Genomic DNA, 15,348 nt, shown 5'->3' with positions numbered 1-15,348 from the left:
AATTGTTCAACATCTGAATTAGTATCATAGTACTTCATCGTAAATTGTGTCATCTAACTGTAAATCACTGTTTTTGGATGTTTCTGCATAAATTTTTGCATATAAACTTCCAACGAGTTTAGCATCGCCTAAACGTTGACCGATTTGGCTGAAATTTTGTCCATCAGGACACTAAATAGAACCGAATAAAAGGGCGGCCCATCTTAAAAATTGGAAAAAGTTTTTTCCCATACTAATTTCAGCCACCCTACTGGAGAGATATTCGATCCGCCATTGGAAGCACAGCAACCGCTGCACTATGACCCCGGATCAAAGAAACGAATTGTATGACGGCGAATGTGAGCAGTTTGTGGAAGAGAAGAATGCAACATGGTCGAGATTGCTTCAACACCGCACTAGGGCGAGCGAGGCACGATACAAAAGGGCGCGGAACAGACAAACCGCGCTAAAAACGCACGAAAGTTCTATGAGAAGTTAAACCGTTCACAGAAGGGACATGTGCCACAGCCCGATATGTGTAAGGAAATAAATGAGAACCTTCTTATGAGCGATGATCCAAAGGTGGCAGCAGCACTACGTACGTAGAGCACCTGAATGGCGATGTGGCAGACAACTGTGGCGGTATGGTAATGAATCTGGAAGCACGCGCGTAGGACAACCAGGAGGATATCGGCCGGCTGAAAAACAACAATTCCCATGGAGTTGACAATCTACCAGGAGAGCTGTTTAAACATGGTGGTGAGGCACTGGCTAAAGCGCAGCACTGGATCATTACCAAGATTTGGGAGGAGGATGTTTTGCTGCAGGAGTGGATGGAAGGTGTCGTGTCGATGGAAGATGGAAGATGTCGCGATAAGCTGCCCAAGGAACCATGAAGCTATATATGCTTGTAAAAAACACAGCCCATAAAAGTTGACTTAAAGTGGAAAAGGGCAATTATAAGACCGAATTAATGGTTCCTTACTTTGACATGTTGAAATAAAGCATCAGTAATGCATCGCTGAATTCGTATTGCTAAATAAATGCAGCTTCACATCATTAAAACTGATCTAATGCAATTAGTATTTAGCATGCCGATTTGTGATTGATATATGTAATGTAATATATGTATTGTAATGCTTGGTATTACTTGGGTGGATTGTAGCAACTACCGTGCAATCACATTGCTGAATGCCGCCTATAAGGGATGATCCATTATTTACGTAACTTTAAGCGTTACGTAATTTGTGGACGCTCCCTAAGGTACTCTCCTAAATTTTATGCCGCCGACTAACACCAATTGCTAGAGAGTTCGTGGGGCATTACAAGGCGGGATTTATGGGTGAACGCTCTCTACCACAAATCAGGTGTTCGCCGTACGTCACGTATTGCAGAAATGCCGCGAATACAACGTGCCCATACATCATCTATTTATCGACTTCAGGCCGCATATGATATAATCGATCAGGACCAGCTATGGCAGCTAATGCACGAAACGGATTTCCGGATAAACTGATACGATTGATCAAGGCGACTATGGATCGGGTGATGTGCGTAGTTCGAGTTTCAGGGGCATTCTCGAGTCCCTTCGAAACTCGCAGAGGGTTACGGCAAGGTGATGGTCTTTCGTGTCTGCTATTCAACATCGATCTGGAGGGAGTAATACGAAGGGCAGGGATTGACACGAGTGGTACGATTTTCACGAAGTCCGACCATTTATTTGGTTTTGCCGACGACATTGACATCATAGCACGTAACTTTAAGAGGATGGAGGAAGTCTACACTAGACTGAATAGCGAAGCTAAACGGATTTGACTAGTCATCAACACGTCGAAAACGAAGTGCATGATAGGAAGAGGCTCAAGAGAGGACGACGTAAACTACCCACCACGAGTTTGTATTGGTGGTGATGAAATCGTTGTGGTTGAAGAATTCGTGTACTTTAGCCCACTGGTGATCTCCGATGCACCAGTAGCGATACCAGCAGAGAAATTCGGAGACGCATCATTGCAGGAAATCGTACGTATTAAGACTCCACAAAACGCTCCATCGAATAGAGTTCGCCGCCGTACCAAACTGACTATCTTCTTCTTCTTACTGGAATTGCATCCCCACACTAGGACAGAGCCGCCTCGTAGCTTAGTGTTCATTAAGCACTTCCACAGTTATCAACTGCGAGGTTTCTAAGCCAAGTTACCATTTCTGCATTCGTATATCATGAGGCTAACACCATGATACTTCTATGTCCAGGGAAGTCAAGACAATTTCCAATCCGAAAATTGCGAATATTTTTTTTATTTGTTTCTGGTAATTATGAGGTTTGTTCGTTGTTTGGGCCTACATCCTTTTTGATATAAAGAGAAATATAATATATCTAGTTTGAGTTTTCCAGCAAAACAAATAGCTCGGGTTTAAATAGTTGAATTACCGCCATCGGGGGTGACAATGGGTCTGGGGTGAAAATGGGTCATCGCACATACCGGCAGCCTGGAGGTCGTAGAGCAACATCGTTCAAAAAGGTCTCTTATATATTAGTCTTCTTTCCTTCAGATACATTCAATCAATTCTACAAGCATTCTAAGAAGTTGGAACAGTGACCCATTCTCACCCCCATTTTACCCATTATCACCCCCGACGACGGTACTTCGGGTCGGGTACGGTTTTACGAATGTAAAAATTGTCGAGTACGAGTCTGGTTCGGGTTTGATAAGATTTTTCATTTCGGGTTCGGGACGGGTCCGGGTTTGAAAGGAATATATGAATCGGGTTTGCAAAATGTGAACCCCGACCATTTTTTGAACATAAAATGTTCTTGATTTCATCTTTCAAACCTTCAAACAAGATTCTTAGATCTTCCTTGAAAAGATGTTTTAGGTGTTACTTGGTAAGCACTTAAGCGGGTAGTGTTCAGGGGACGCCTGACATAATCCCATCAACCCGTAATTGAGACAAGTTCTGCTCAGATGCAGTCATCTAACGTAAAATTCATTATTGAAGTGATAAATTTTCATATATTGGAAAAATTATCCCTCACTAGGACATTGCAGCCTCACAGGTTTCTAAGCCAAGTTAGGTCACAATTTTTGATACTCTGGCAAATTGAGAAAATTGCCTATTCATGACTGAGGAATCGAATCCAGTAATCAACCGAGCATTCTTCCGCTAGGCAAAGGAAGGCGTAAATTTTAATGAATATTTTCACCAAAGTTATAAACACTTAGCCTCAGACCTAATTGTTAGCCAAGATACAACATTTTGAGAAATATTCAGTAAAACAAAACTGCAGAACGGCCTAAACGTTATAAGTTCGTCATTAGCTCTGTTCTAAATTCTGCGTCTGAAATGAATAAGAAGCAAAGGATTGGTTTTTGTCGAAATGAGCATTACAGCACAGATTGATTTGATCAACATTAAGAACCTCCCGTACTCCATTTCTTCCTGTTATGGAATGGGATTCTAATATTAGTATTAGTATACCGGACTAACTTGCAGCATCAATGCAAAAGTTATTTAGTCTGGAAGAGACGATATATGCGATCTAAAGTAAGTACGGTAGTAGTAAGTCACGAATCGAAAACATTTTAATTCAACACAAGCACGATTTGAATTTGATAGCGCGTGCCGCTCACAGTCAGATAATTGCTATGCTCTCATCGTGAAACATTCTCACTGCCTGCTGTGAGGTATTCCGTATTGCAATGCGCATGACAAACTGAAATTCCAGTATAGAGGTACATCAATACTATTTGTTTACACTTTTTCATAGGGTTTTGGTCGAGATATAGAACTGATGATTTTATGTTGATCGTTGTTTGGAAAATAGTGTTTTAAAAACTAAATTTGATATTATTTATCACGCCTGGCGTTTTAATATGCATCTGTGATACTGTAGTTTATGAAACGCATCATGTTACAAGTGGATTTATAAATAGTTTGGGTGTATCTTAACTACTCATGTTCAACGCTACAGTTCGTATTGGTATGTGTTTGTATTAAATAACAACTACATTCTATTCATATAATATCGAAAAATTATGTAATCAGTAATCCGAAATTATAGAACCGATAGAATCCAACAATTAATAGTTTATGCCGTAATAGTGTAACATATCAGGCACGGAAAGGCGGAACGAAAAGCCTAACAGAACCGAGCGCTGAGAGAGCATTCGGGTTTGTATCATCAGCAGTAAACGAGAATAAGTGGCAAATTTGCACATTCTCGACACAGATACTAAACACGCTCGAAGCGATGCGATACTATTAAGTAGGAAAAAATAACTACGAGTGCAGTGAGCAGTGTTGTTTGCTTGTACAAGTAGACATTTGCTACTAATGTGTGATATTAGATTTGTGGCTCAGCGTGAATAAGTGACACTACTTGCAAATAGTTACTAAAGTTTAATCTAAGTGGGCTTTGGAGTTGTTTGTAATACGCTAAATTCCAGCGCTTCCTTTGATCAAAAGCGGAAAGTGACCTAATGATTGAGGGAAGAGAGGTAGCCATATCGATTTAATCAAATGAGATGGTATTCAGCGAAAATTAAAGGTAAATGATATGGTCACTTCAAGATTTTCGCACTTATAACATTGCATCTAGAGATTAGTTTGTAATAGTGCGTTCGTTTCAATACACCATTAGAATCTATTTTAATTGCATCAAGCTCGCTGCTGCATGGAATCTTTTCTCGCTTTCCCAGTCGGTGATTTTGCAATGTGGAAAAAAATGTGTCCCACTATGCCGGCAATACTGTGAGCTGTAAAATTATCGATTTTTTATTACATTGCCGTTGAAGTCGATGTAAATGTCATCATAGTGCAGACTAAACTGCTAAAAAAGAACCTAATGAATATCAAAGAACTGTTTTCTAACACTAAAAAATGGAGTGTATTATTTGAATTTCTTATAAACCGAATGGTTAGGCGTTGAACTACTAATTTATTAGCTCTAAGGCTTCTAATTGCACTCAACTTCTTACTAGACTGAACAAATTAAACATGGTCCTTGGTAAAAAAAAATTTAAATATGCCATTTCTCCAAATAGTTTACACTATCCTACGTCTCTTTTTGAACTTGCAAGAGAATCTTATGGATATCTTTGAAATACTGTATACACCACATGTAGTAAAATAATGTTATAGGGTAACGGTACCAATAGTGGAGGTATTAGTAGATCCACAAAAGAAAATATTTAAAAAAAATGATAATTATGGGAACTTTACTGCTTTATTATCTCAGTCAATAGATAAACTAATAAATTTGCTAACAAAAATGAGATAGATGTCATTTAATATCAACAATTACCCAATATTGCTTGCACCACTATGGGTACACCGTTCCTTTAGTGGCGGTAAAAATTAATTTTGGTTCCTATAGTGGTGCTATCCATTGGTTTCTTATGAGACTCGCCACTATTGGTACAGTTGCACCACTATAGGTGCAAGGGAGTCAATTTTGTTAAGGAAAATCATTGTTTTCAATAGTTTATCAAGCGAAATCTTAAGGTAAGTTGCATTTAACAGGATATTCAAAGCACGACGCATCAACTGAAACCATCGTAAAGTGTATAAATATGATAAATCTCATTAAAACCCCACTACCTCCACTATTGGTGCTACCTCCACTAAGGGTACGGTTACCCTAGTCAAAAGTACCACACAGATACGATATAAAGAATAGAAATTTTCAAATGAAAATCAGACATTACACAGCAATTTGTTTTGAAAATTGAACGACGTGGATTACTGCCGTTCTACGCATAATTGTCCCATGTTACCTTTGATGAAAAATTTAAAACTCTAGTCAATTTGTCTTACTGAAAAAAAAGTTATTGTTTGATAATAATATAGACTGAAAACCTTTAAAATAAGTAGTGATTCGTTTTATGTTCTGGGAAAGTGTTACCGACGCACATAACATCCCAAAAATATTCGGTAAATTTCAAGATCCAATCGATTCTGAAATTACACCCGATTCTTTTTTTACACGGGGGATGCGTTCCGTGTAAAAAAAGTTTTCAGTTTAAAATTTGAAAATACGTGTAAAAAAAGTTTGATGATTTCTCGACGAATCATGCAAAATGGAGCAACTTCGCAAACATTTTGTATGGGATTTTTTTTACACGGCCGTGTAAAAAAAATCCGCGTAAAAACAAAATCAGGTGTAGTTGGACAAATTGATTCGAGTTTTTCGTCAAAGGTAACAATTATGCGTAGAACGGTAGTATAGTTTCCGCTAATCCTAACAAACGAATTAACATACGATATTCAATTAAATTTTCAAGCAAGCATATTTTATATTTATTTTGATTTAAGAGAACAGTAAGGTCGATTGAATGTTACACATTTATTTGCATGCTCTAATGCTCTAATGTGAATGAAATACATTTAAAATTACAACATATTTTAGCTGTGTAATGGTATATGTTGGTAACTCAGATCTCGACCAATCGCAAACCAGATGACAGTTGCAAGCAAATGAGAAACTCGAATAAAACCGATTCGTGCACCATGAACTCGGCCTTCTAATGAATATTTTAATATATTAGTTAGGGAAAGTGTACCAGTTTTGGCCACCTTAGTGTCTAATTTGGCCAACCCTGAATAATGCATATTTTCCAAAAAAAATATCGATCAATTTCTACAGCGAAGAAACATAAAGGATATATCTTCTGTTACAGCTAGTGAAACTCTAAAAAATTGCGTTATTTTCAAAGTTATTCGAGAAACTGGCCAAATTAGGAACATGGCAAAAACTGGTACAGTTACCAATTGATAACAATTCCATTTAAGTATAATAATAATTATAGTATTTTTTTCTACGGATGTAGAAATGATTTTTTAATTGTATTGCCTACATCTGCAGGAGCCCTCCTTAGCCGTGCGGTAAGACGCACGGCTATAAATCAAGACCATGATGAGGCAATTTTCGGATTGGAAATTGTCTCGACTTCCCTGGGCATAAAAGTATCATCGTGTTAGCCTCATGATATACGAATGCAGAAACGATAACTTGGCTTAGAAACCTAGCAGTTAATAACTGTAGAAGTGCCTAATGAACACTAAGCTGCGAGGCGGCTCTGTCCCAGTGTGGGGATGTAATGCCCATAAGAAGAAGAAGACTACCTACATCTGCAAACACATTGACGGCATTTCTTAAATACCTACTACTTTTATTTAGGAAACTAAACTAAATAAAGATCAAATGTTAGTCTGTTATAATATCAGGATTTGTGTCTTTACAATACAGACATTTTTCTTGCTAACATTACTCATAAAATAACGAAAAAACGATTATAAAATTCGTTTTAATCCTAGCCCAGTAGGGTAATGCCAATGAGGCATGCCGCAAGAAGCATGAGATCCTAGGACTGAGTGAAGTCTGATGGCCAAACTTTGGAAAATACAGAATGCCATTGTAACAAATTCTGCTATAATCACTATGGTTTACGAGGTGAACACGTCCGTCAGGCAAGGATGTTATCGATCATTTAGTAATTCGCGTTCGATTATTTAGTAGTTTTTCAATAACTCATTCTAAAAGCTGAATTTCAAAATGTGTTGTGTGGTAGACTTCTAGTGCAAAGGTTTTTCTACAACTCTGCCTAATTGTTCGTTGTTTGAATTCCACTAGTAACGGACTTATAGCTATAGTATCAGTAACTTAGACTAAATGATAACAAAATTTCAATCATTTAGTTTAAGTTACAGCAACTATCGCTATAACTCCATTATTACTTGAATTTCAAAAAGATCCATTAGGCAAAGTTGTAGACAAACCTTCGCACTAGAAGCCCACCCTACAACACATTTTTAAATTTAGCTTTTAGAATGAGTTATTGAAAAACTACTAAATGATCGAACGCGAATTACTAAATGATCGATAACATCCTTGCTGCCAGGCACACTCTGCACTTATGAAGTGGGAACCTATAAATGAGAGAATAATGTTTGCATCCGAAAGCACGCCTGGAGACATCCAAATGGTGAAACTTGCAACCAGATAGACCATGTTCTGATCTCTGATCACTACCTCGTTGTCAATAAAATTGTATCACGGTTGTCAACTGTATCGAACGAAAGATCACAGCGAACGATGCGTTACAATATCCAGCGATTGTCGGCGGAAGGAGTATCGGCTGAGTACCGCTAGAAGCTCGACGAACGGATAAGTGCAATCAACGTTAGCGACAACATCAACGATCTATGGGAGTTGAACCATAGAGCGGCGAGCACAACAGCACGAGAAGTGGTAGGCAGTGCACAGAGGCTACCCAGGACGGGTTGGTTTGATGTGGAGTGTCAGAGAGTGACAGACGAGACGAACTTTGCTAGAAGCCGGATGTTGGTGTCGGTTACCCGAACGAATAGAGATCGGTATAAGGAAACAAGAGCAGCTGAAAAATGGACCCGCTGCAGGAAGAAAAAAGAGTACCGTCGTCGAGGGTGAGAATGGGTCACTGTTTCAAGTACTTAGAATGCAATGAATGTATCTGAGGGCAAGAAGACTACCCAAGTAACCGTAACCATGGAGCTATATATGCTTGCAAATAATACAGCTATTAAAGCTGACTTAAAGTGGAAAAAGGCCCTTTTACGACCGAAATAATGCTTCACTACTTTGACATGTTGAAATAAAACATAAGTAATGCATCGCTGCATTCGTAACGCTGAACTAGTGTATCGTTGCTTGACAGTTGATGAATAAATGCATCTTTACATCGTTGAAACTTATCTAATGCAATTAGCATTTAATATGCTGATCTGTGATCGATTACATGCATTAATTAATGCTTGGTGGTTACTTGGGTAAAGTCTAAGAGACCTTTTTGAACAATTTTGCTATTCGACCTCTAGGCTGCTGGTGAGAGCGATGACCCATTTTCACCCAGACCCATTGTCACCCCCGATGGCGGTATTTTAAATACAAGTGATTAGTGAGGCGCAGGAAAAAAGGAACAGAATGATATGCGGGGGATTTATGAGACTGTCAATGGCTTGAATTATTGCAAGTTATGTTAGAACATGGTTTTCCGGCGAAACTGGTACGGATGATTCGTATAACGTTGGACGGATCGAAATCAAGTATAAGGGTTGCGGATGAAATATCGACATCATTTGTTATCTTAGATGGATTGAAGTAGGGTGATGCACTCTAGAATCTACTGTTCAATATAGCGCTCGAGGGAGCGATTAGGAGAGCTAGTGTCCAAAGAAGTGGTACCATTATCACTAGATCGCATATGCTCCTGGGCTTTGCGGACGATATTGATACTACTGGGATTGATCGCCGTGGAAGAGGATTTTATGCCTTTTAAGAGAGAGACAGCGAGAATTGCACTCGCGATAAATACAAGCAAAACGAAGTACATGGTCGCTGTCAATCAACGTGGGTTCATTAGTGGTGGTGGTAGCAAAATGGGGCTGGATGGTGTAAAATTTGAAGTGGTAGAGGAACATGTGTATCTTGGAACATTAGTGACGTGCGATAATGATGTTACCCGCTATGTGAACAGGCGTATTGGAGCTGGAAATAGGGCTTATTATGGACTTCGTAACCACTTGCAGTCCCGTAGTCTGCAAACAAAGACAAAATCCGCGCTGTATGCTACCCTGATTTTTCCGGTGGCATTATACGGCTATGAAACATGGACGTTAAAGGAGGCTGATCGGAGAGTTTTTGGAGTGTTGGATGCTAAGGGGCTGTACACAATACTCGGTGGTAAACAGGAGAACGGTATCTGGCGGCGTCGCATGAATCACGAGTTGTAACAGGTGTATAAAGGGCTGGATATTGTTAAGCGTTACCAACACGGCAGACTATGGTGGGCTGGACACGTTGTTCGTATGCAACGCCAAGCGAAGATAATATTTAGTAGAGAACCCGGAAGAGGCCGCAGGCTTCGTGGAAGGCCGCGTACACGATGGCTTTATGCAGTTTAAGAGGGCCTGAGTGCGCTCAACGTTCAAGGCGACTGGAAGCGATTGGCCCATGATCGAATCCAGTGGAGAAGAATACTCCATTCGGCGTAGGTTCATTGAAGAGCTGTAGCCCATCAACTATCAAGTAAGTAATTGTTGCCAGATTTGGAACAATTGAATTCGTACTCTGTGTAGAAATTATATTCCTTTAAATTGCATTACCTACACATGCAAACGCAATTACTGCAATATTTAAACTAGTTTTATTTCGGAAACTAAACTGATCGAATGTCCGTCTGTTATAATACTAGAATTTATGTCGTTACAATACATAGTTTTTTGATTGTCACCAATTGTTCGATTGTTTGAATGTTCGATTGAAAACTAAATGCGTACTCTTGCCCCACTTTATGTTTATTCTAAAATATACCTCATATGTCTACAATATTTTTTACTATGTCTGAAACTCGATTTGTGCAATCGTACAACCTGTACAACATTTGAAAGATTTAGTTCCTTCGGTGGGGTTTGATCCCACAAAACCTGGTTCAAATATGAGAAAGAAAATTGAACGTAAGGAAAATGGCATCAAGTTACTATTTATCATAAGATATTTGTTATCATAAATAGCGTAATCTGAATGGGCTACTAGCTTGATACAATCAATTTAATTTTAAGGACAATCACGAATCCCAGTATGGCTGCCATAAAATCTCTCCTCACGTTTTTAACGGCAAAAATGTTAATTTATAGATGATAAGCAAATCTCAAAGGCTGCAGGCTGGAGCTGAGCAAATTTTTTATGCATCCTGGAGCTGAGCAAAAATGAAAAAATTCTGGGGTTGTATACAAGACACGACCGCTTGACGTAAACTACGTAAAACTAAAATGAACAAATCATTCCGCTCTATATAGAAGAGAAGGAACCATCCCACCGACACTACTACCCAGTTTAAGCAGCCCATTCCATTCTGTGAGGAAGTAGGGAATCCACCCTCTAGCAGCTGGGCCACCCCATTCATACACCCCAGTTCAATAATTGATAATACCCTAAAAGTAGGCAATTTCCAAGGATTGGAACACGCTGTATAGAGGATGCATGTTGCATGAAAAGACCTAAAATTTCCAATAGTTTTGACAATAGCATTGATAATCAAAGGTCAATATTACTGGCAAATTGGTGGAGTTTGCGAATCTAATGATATATAAATTTTTAAAATCCATTGAAAAATAAAGGACCTATTAATGTTACAAATCTTACATGATTTCGTGGCGGTCCCCCAATTTTGAAATTTTCATTTTACTCCCTGTATCCGAGTCTTCCAAGGGACTGAAGAGAAGGCTAATACGCCTACACACCATTCATTCAATATGCCGTACAATGTTTTTGTTTTAATTTCGTTTAATTCATGATAACAAAACTTCGGAAGTATCGACGAGCTATTTTTCGACATGAGGAAGCCATACAAACACAAATGGCTCGATGTACCTCAACTAATTGCAAGTTTTCGCCAGGAGAAGTTAATTGCCGATAAATAGCACTAACTGCGTATGAACCAGTCACCCATAATAAGCGCTGAATTCGGGTATATTACCCACAAACTGGGTACCAAAAACGATGTTGGGTATAGTGCCATTGTACCGCGTATGACAGGCGTTTCACCTTCCTGGAGTCTTCACCTTAGACGTAGTTTACGTCAAAACTGCCTGTGGTCCTAAGATCGTAATGTACTTTAGAAATTGGATTCGAACGGGATTCACTTTAAACTTACCACATGTTTTCAGAAGGGGAAGAGGTTCGGCTAGGGCACCCTTTTATTTCTGGTCCATTACTTTGGTCCTAGTTGATATTATGCCGACATTTGTATACCAATAGAAAGCTAGACGAACAACCTTACTACTGACCAAACAATTAGGATGATTCCGTCGATTTGAAAAATTGTATTGGCCATTTTGCAAATTTGACATTATTGGACATTTAAATTTTGTGGTTTGGGATCCCTTGAAAATCCGGTTATTGATAGAGAAGAATGCCTAAAAACTGCCTAGTTTTAAAGACAGAATGTTTTTTTTATAGCCATGAGGTACTAAAATGAGTTTCTGTATGTTCTTCCGATCTTTATAAAAAATTTGTATGCAACGACATCTGTTGATTTCAGTTAGTTGGGCAAATCACGAACCAGATGGCGATAGTGAGCAAACGTCAAACTCGAGCAAATCCGATACGCGCGCCACGTGTGATCGATTGGCCAACTAATGATTATTTGAATTGACCAGTAAATCAGTGAACTATGGAAATTTGACGAGTGTTATGTCTGTTTGTCTGTGCTAATAATGTCAGAAAGAATAGGAGTACCCATAACCGAATCCATAAAGGTGCCCACAATCGAATTTAGCAGCGTTTTCAGAATATGATGAAAGAAACATTCGTGCAGAAATTTTGATGGCAATCGTCATTGAGCATCAAAATAGATTATATTCACTATATGAATACGTATTGGAACTCACTATTTCAATTTAATCAGTTCACTTTATGTAACTTTGAAAGAGGTAAAAAAAAATTCGTATTGATTTCCATGTATAATTATTGATTTTTTCATAGTACAAAGTAGAGATGTCTATCTGGTTTGGTTATTATTTATTTAATCAGACTAAGGCCGAAGTGGCCTGTGCGGTATATAAGAGTCTTCTCCATTCGGCTCGGTCCATGGCTACACGTCGCCAACCACGCAGTCTACGGAGGGTCCGCAAGTCATCTTCCACCTGATCGATCCACCTTGCCCGCTGCGCACCTCGCCTTCTTGTGCCCGTCGGATCGTTGTCGAGAACCATTTTCACCGGGTTACTGTCCGACATTCTGGCTACGTGCCCGGCCCATCGCAGTCGTCCGATTTTCGCGGTGTGAACGATGGATGGTTCTCCCAACAGCTGATGCAACTCGTGGTTCATTCGCCTCCTCCACGTACCGTCCGCCATCTGCACCCCACCATAGATGGTACGCAGCACTTTCCTTTCGAAAACTCCAAGTGCGCGTTGGTCCTCCACGAGCATCACCTGGACGTAGAGGACTACCGGTCTAATTAGCGTTTTGTAGATTGTCAGTTTGGTACGGCGGCGAACTCTATTCGATCGGAGCGTCTTGCGGAGTCCAAAGTACGTACGATTTCCAGCCACTATGCGTCTCCGAATTTCTCTGCTGGTGTCATTTTCGGCAGTCACCAGTGAGCCCCAGTACACAAATTCTTCTACCACCTCGATTTCGTCACCACCGATGCAAACTCGCGGTGGGTGGCTCACATTGTCTTCTCTTGAACTTCTTCCTATCATGTACTTCGTCTTCGACGTGTTGATGACTAGTCCGATCCGCTTAGCTTCCCTCTTCAGTCTGATGTAGGCTTCCTCCATCTTCTCAAAGTTACGTGCCATAATATCTATGTCGTCGGCGAAACCAAATAGCTGGACGGACTTATTGAAAATTGTACCACTCGTGTTAATCCCTGCTCTTCGTATTACCCTTCCAAAGCGATGTTGAATAGCAAACACGAAAGACCATCACCTTGCCGTAACCCTCTGCGGGTTTCGAAGGGACTCGAGAATGCCCCTGAAACTCGAACTACGCACATCACCCGATCCATCGTCGCTTTGATCAACCGTGTCAGTTTATCCGGAAAACCGTGTTCGTGCATTAGCTGCCATAGCTGGTCCCGATCGATTGTATCATATGCGGCTTTGAAGTCGATGAATAGATGATGTGTGGGCACGTTGTATTCGCGGCATTTCTGCAGTACTTGGCGAATGGCGAACACCTGGTCCGTGGTGGAGCGTTCGCCCATAAAACCCGCCTGGTACTGCCCCACGAACTCCCTTGCAGTTGGTGCTAGTCGACGGCATAAAATTTGGGAGAGTACCTTGTAGGCGGCGTTCAGCAATGTGATTGCGCGGTAGTTGCTACAATCCAGCTTATCGCCCTTTTGTAGATGGGACACACGACACCTTCCATCCACTCCTGCGGCAAAACTTCCTCCTCCCAAATCTTGGTAATGACCCAGTGCAGCGCTCTAGCCAGTGCCTCACCACCGTGTTTAAATAGCTCTCCTGGTAGTTGGTCAACCCCAGGGGCTTTGTTGTTCTTCAGCCGGCCAATCTCCTCCTGGATTTCCTGGAGATCCGGAGCCGGTAGAATTATGTCCTGCGCGCGTTCTCCCAGGTCCATCACCATACCGCCATCTTCGTCTGCCACATCGCCATTCAGGTGTTCTTCGTAGTGCTGCCGCCACCTTTGGATCACCTCACGCTCGTTCGTAAGAAGGTTCCCGTTTATGTCCTTACACATATCAGGCTGTGGCACGTGGCCCTTACGTGAACGGTTTAACTTCTCATAGAACTTTCGTGTGTTATTAGCGCGGTACAGTTGCTCCGTTTCTTCACGGTCTCGATCTTCCTGCTGGCGCTTTTTCCTCCGGAAAATCGAGTTTTGTCTGTTCCGCGCCTGTTTATATCGTGCCTCGTTCGCCCTCGTGCGGTGTTGCAGCAATCTCGCCCATGCTGCATTCTTCTCTTCCACTAACTGCTCACATTCGCCGTCATACCAGTCGTTTCTCTGATCCGGGGCACCGTGCCAAGTGCAGCGGTTGCGGTGCTACCAATGGCGGATCGAATATCTCTCCAGCCATCTTCAAGAGACGCTGCGCCTAGCTGCTCTTCCGTTGGAAGTGCCACTTCCAGCTGCTGCGCGTATTCTTGGGCTAGTCTACCATCCTGTAGCCGCCCAATGTTAAGCCGCGGCGTCCGACTTCGACGCGTGTTGTACACCGTCGAGAGTTTTGAGCGCAGACATACTGCAACGAGGTAGTGGTCGGATTCAATATTCGCACTGCGGTAAGTGCGGACGTTCGTGATGTCGGAGAAGAATTTACCGTCGATTAGAACGTGGTCGATTTGGTTTTCCGTTTCTTGGTTAGGTGATCTCCATGTGGCCTTGTGGATATTTTTGCGGGGAAAGAAGGTGCTTCGGACTACCATTCCGCGGGAGGCTGCGAAGTTTATGCATCGTTGGCCGTTGTCATTCGATACGGTGTGCAGACTATCCGGTCCGATGACCGGTCTATACATTTCCTCCTTCCTACCTGTGCGTTCATGTCACCGATGACGATTTTAACGTCTCGCAGTGGGCATCCATCGTATGTCTGCTCCAGCTGTGCGTAGAACGCTTCTTTCTCGTCGTCGGGTCTCTCCTTCGTGTGGGCAGTGCACGTTGATGATGCTATAGTTGAAGAAACGGCCTTTAATCCTCAGCTTGCACATCCTTGCGTTGATTGGCTGCCACCCAATCACGCGTTGGCGCATCTTACCCAGCACTATGAAGCCGGTTCCCAGCTCGTTGGTGGTGCCACAGCTTTGGTAGAAGGTAGCCGCTCGATGCCCGCTTTTCCACACTTTCTGTCCTGTCCA

General features: G+C 41.3%; 1 protein-coding gene across 4 annotated transcripts in view; it reads left to right on the top strand.

The window, feature by feature from the left end:
• The first annotated feature begins 3,721 nt into the window (after positions 1 to 3,721).
• Positions 3,722 to 15,348, top strand: part of LOC134227768 (zinc finger protein 12-like) — a 69,081-nt gene continuing 57,454 nt past the window's right edge. Inside the window, exon 1 of one of the 4 annotated variants that reach the window (XM_062709444.1) lies at positions 3,722 to 3,958. The gene's annotated coding sequence lies outside the window, so the exon portion shown is untranslated. Of the gene's footprint in view, positions 3,959 to 4,016; positions 4,150 to 4,185; positions 4,526 to 15,348 lie in introns of those variants that run through there. The other 3 variants (XM_062709445.1, XM_062709443.1, XM_062709446.1) reach the window with 3 other exon arrangements.

This window comes from Armigeres subalbatus, chromosome 3 (genome assembly GCF_024139115.2).
Source record: "Armigeres subalbatus isolate Guangzhou_Male chromosome 3, GZ_Asu_2, whole genome shotgun sequence".
NCBI classification, from domain to species: Eukaryota; Metazoa; Arthropoda; class Insecta; order Diptera; family Culicidae; genus Armigeres; species Armigeres subalbatus.
The sequence above is the reverse complement of the archived record's forward strand: the minus strand, read 5'-3'. Positions and strand labels throughout refer to the sequence as shown.